The following is a 4,187-nucleotide window of genomic DNA, read 5'->3' on the forward strand; positions in this document are numbered from 1 at the left end:
GCGAGGGCGCACGCGCGCGCGCGCGCGCGGAGGGGCCAGGGCCCTGAGGGCCTGGGGCGCGCGCCGCCGTTGCTAAGGCCGGCGGCGAGCGCGGGGCCGAGGGTCCGTAGCAACGGGCGCGGGCGCGCGCCAGCCGAAGGGAATGGGGGGGTGGCGGGGAGGCGCGCGCGGGCGGCGGGGGCGGGGGCGGGGGCGCTGGGGNGCGCGCCCAGGCGGCCCGCGGGGATTTCCAGCGCGCGAGAGGAAGTGCCAGCGCGAGGGTGCGTGAGGGGGCGCGGCCGGCGGCCGCCGCGTGCGCGAGCCGGGTTGCAGCCCAGCAGGGACTTTCCAGCCGGCGGCGGCGGCGGCGGCCGCCGGCCCTTCCCCGCCCCCCGACATGGGGCTGCCCGGGGAGCTGGACGCTGCAGAAGGCGGCGGAGGATGCGCGCGGCGCCCCTGAGCCGGCCGAACGGGCGGGCCTTGGGGTAAGGTCGCGGGCCGGGGGCGGCGGGCGGCGGGGCGGCGGGCGGCTCCATCCCGGCGGCGGCCCCGGGCCCGGCGGGTCCTTCGCTGCCAGGCCCGGCCGCCTCACCGTCTGCGGTGCGGCCCGCCCGCCGCCCCAACTTTGGAAACTTTGTGTGTGCGGCCAGCTCCGGGCCCGAGGCGCCGGCGCTCCGGGCAGACGGGGCAGGCAGGCCTCGAGCCCTGGGTGCCCGCCCCGAGGGGTGCCGAGCCGTCAGCATCTCCGAGGCCCGGGGCTTTGGCGCGGTGCGGAGCGGCGGAGACAGGGTGCCCGCATAGATGAGCGTGCTCGCCCTGGCTGGTGGAGGTGGGTTTTTGAGCCATTATTTAAAAGTTTATACTGAGTCATTGCTCTGCAGATGAATGACTGATTCATAGTCGGAGAGCTGCAGAGAGGCTGGAAGGCAGGCGGTTCTGGGATCCAGCTGGGGCCGAATGCACACCTTCCACCTTCGATTAACACCAAAGGTCAGAGTGGGCTCCCCACGGGCGAGCCATTAAAACGATCCTTGCCGCGGGGCTTGCAGGGTTTGGAGGCGCCAGGCTATGGCTCATGTACGTTTCGCCACGTTTCTACACTGTCATCACCACTGGTTGGGGACCCGGGTATCAGGATTAGACCTTTAGAGAGAATTCTGCGTGGACAATTCTTTACCTTTAATTTAAAACGGCAACAACATGCAAATGGGTGAAGTGTTGTGGACGTGCTCTGAAATCGAAGAAGCATTCAGATTAATGATCGGTTGAAGGAACTGATTTTTATTTTCACGGCTTTTGTACTGAGCTTTGACTCAGTTTTGAGAATGAACTAGAAGGGTGTGTGTGTGTGTGTGTTACGTACACACATTTGTAAGTATGCTCTTTTTTGTGGAGTCTTAAAGGGTTTATCGAGTGTTGTATTGTCATCTTAATTTACATTCACAGCATACAACTGAAGAGGAGCCATAATTTTTTTTTTTTTGGTAGTATTTCTGTGACTAGATACACAAGTGAAATCTTTAGAAATGCTGTTTTGTATTGTGTGTAAAATGCTTATATGTAGAAATGTTCAGGGGAACCCTCAGTCAGCTCTTAAAATCTTCTGGTGTTTTTCAGATTTTGGAAAATGGCCTGTTGAAAATACTGCATCATTGTAGGGTGTTTAGCAAAATAGTGTACAGCCATCCTTTACTTAAAGGAGAGGAAATGTTTGCCTTTTCGCCATATTGTGACATCTTATATATTAAGAACTAGTCTGAAGGTGAAAATTCTCTGGCCAGAGCAAATTGAAAACTGGGAAAATTATCACAGGAGTCAGAAAACCCTGTGTGTGGGGTCTGGTGATACGTCCTGGCAGACCTTGGGGTCCAGCCTCACTGCTTGAAATCAGACCTTATCAGGGACAAGGTTTAAGATGTAAGGTGTCTCACCCAGACACCATCTGTTCCAGCTGTCACAATGCAGAAGTCGGGGAATCAAAAATCTGGCCAGGGAGAATTCCAGCATTTTTTAAGCAAGACATTCATGTGAATTTTTCTGTGAGAGAAAAGAAAACCATTTTTTTTTTTTTTTTTTGGATGCTATCCATTCTTTTTGGAATGAATAAGATGGCCTCAGTGAGGAGGCTGCAGAGACATTCAGTTGGAAACAGGCAGTAGCAGCAGTCTGTTTCTGCTGCTCTTGCTGGTGCTTCATTTACCTGGGATCTAGGAATGGATGCTTGCTCTCCCTGTGTCTGAGATTTCTCTCTAGACACTTTTGCTAGGATCCCTTAGAACGTGTCAGTGTGAATGAGGAAGGACTTTCTGGGGTATTGTCAGGATACATATGCTAATGAGCCCAAGGCTGAGCATGATTTATCATTCCCTTAAAACCCTTCTTTATTATGCTGAAACTACCTCAGGAGAGATGAAACTGTCACTGTGGTGTTGCAAGCCTGAGCTAGCTCAAACACACAAAGGAAATTGCATTACATTTGCCCATCTTTGTTTTCTCATCTTGTATAGTAAGACTCTCCAGACAGCAAATGAGCTAACCTATCAGATATTATGCAATAGCTTAATTTCTTCTCAATAGTCAATTTCAGAATTATTAGCAGAGAAGTCTCATAACCCAAGGCCACAGTCTGATTTTGTGGAATCAGAACCCCTATCTGCATCTTTGCAAGTATTTTCAGAAGAAAAACTAGTTTTTTTTTGGTTGATATTTGTGTATATATATTTTTATTACATTTCAGACAGAGAGGGGAGCTGAGAAGAGAGCTGAAGTGAGGAAGGTGAGGCTGAAGGATTTGGAAGGTGACCAGCGAGAGGCAGCCGAGGCCTTGAGAGTGAGAGCGCTTAGGCTTGGAGCCAGAGCGAGGGCAGCCTAGAGGCCTGCAGACAAGAAGGGAGTAGAGAGGTGGCTGGGAACTGGTGCGGTCCCAGAGGAGCTGACAGAAAGAAAAAGAAAATTCGATTAAAAAAAAAAAAACTGTAGAAGCAACATTAAATATATTTGTATAATTTCTATGATACTTAGTTAATTAAAATGTCTGTTGATTTTGGAAGGCCTTTTTTTGTTGTTTTGCATATTCCAGGAAAGATTTGGGATGACAGGCCAATCTAGGAAGAAGAAGGTGAGGTTTCTATCAAATATAGACCCTTTGTTTGGTGAGACTTCTTGGTGCTTACAGACTTGGGGTTACCTGTCAGGGAGCGGGGTGTGAGTACTGCAAGTGACTGTTGGCTTCTGGCCCCTCCAGGAGTCAGGCTGGCATCTTGCTGCATTCAGACAAGCACATTATTAACTGTGACTTGGGAGTCTTGCTCATTTAATTAATGTTCAATTAATGTGCCCTGAGTTCCCATAATCTAGTTACACTACACTAGCATGAGTTAGTCACAGCACCTGCTTTTGGAGGCATGATCTGTAGAAATCTGGGGCGTCTGGGCCCCGGTGCACAGTGAAGGGCAATGCCAGAACTCACTTAAGATTTGACTGAGACACCAGCACAGGAACTTCCCCCAGGAAGAGTGAAGAAAAAAATCAAGCCACTGTCCCACCCTCAGAGAGTTGATTCTCTATCAGGAAAACCAAGGAAAGTTGTCCACTTTTGTAGGAGGAAATGAGTTAGTGGGTTGTGTATAGAAGTCTGCAAGTGTGTGTGTGTGTGTGTGTGTGTGTGTTACTGTAAGAGGAAAGTTCCTGGCTGCCCAGACTAGTCAGAGAGATGTTTGGGAAAGGCACCCCAGTTGGCTTCAGCCTTAGGAAATCTGGCCCCACTTGTAGGGGGCCTGCGAATGACAGTAGAGGACCTCCCCTACCGTATGAGATGAGACCTGTGAGCTTGCTACCCTGCTGCTCCCTGCTGGTCTATATGATGCTGGTAGTCAGTTTTTCAGACTCTGTGATATCCTGTGCTGCCCTTCTGCTCTTGCAGGCTCCTGTGTGATTTGGAGCCGAGTGGTCTGGCTGCCTCTGACTGAAGGGCATGGTTTATGGAAGGGATACACAGTGGCACCAGATAGAGCCGTAGCACGGTGCTGTGCCTACTGTTTCGCTTTGTATGTCCATAGTTTTCAACCTTTCTGATGCTGTGACGGTTAAATCAGTTTCTTTTTTTTTTTAAATATTTTTTTTTAAAGATTTATTTATTTATTATATGTAAGTACACTGTAGCTGTCTTCAGACACTCCAGAAGAGGGCGCCAGATCTCGTTACGGATG

General features: G+C 50.7%; 1 protein-coding gene across 4 annotated transcripts in view; it reads left to right on the forward strand.

Moving 5' to 3' along the window:
• Nucleotides 1-231: 231 nt before the first annotated feature.
• Nucleotides 232-4,187, forward strand: part of Traf3 (TNF receptor associated factor 3) — a 102,994-nt gene continuing 99,038 nt past the window's right edge. For 2 of the 4 annotated variants that reach the window (XM_029484674.1, XM_029484672.1), the window contains exons 1-2: nt 308-464; nt 861-969. The gene's annotated coding sequence lies outside the window, so the exon portion shown is untranslated. Of the gene's footprint in view, nt 465-685; nt 809-860; nt 970-4,187 lie in introns of those variants that run through there. The other 2 variants (XM_021179131.2, XM_029484675.1) reach the window with 2 other exon arrangements.

This window comes from Mus caroli, chromosome 12 (assembly GCF_900094665.2).
Source record: "Mus caroli chromosome 12, CAROLI_EIJ_v1.1, whole genome shotgun sequence".
NCBI classification, from domain to species: domain Eukaryota; kingdom Metazoa; phylum Chordata; class Mammalia; order Rodentia; family Muridae; genus Mus; species Mus caroli.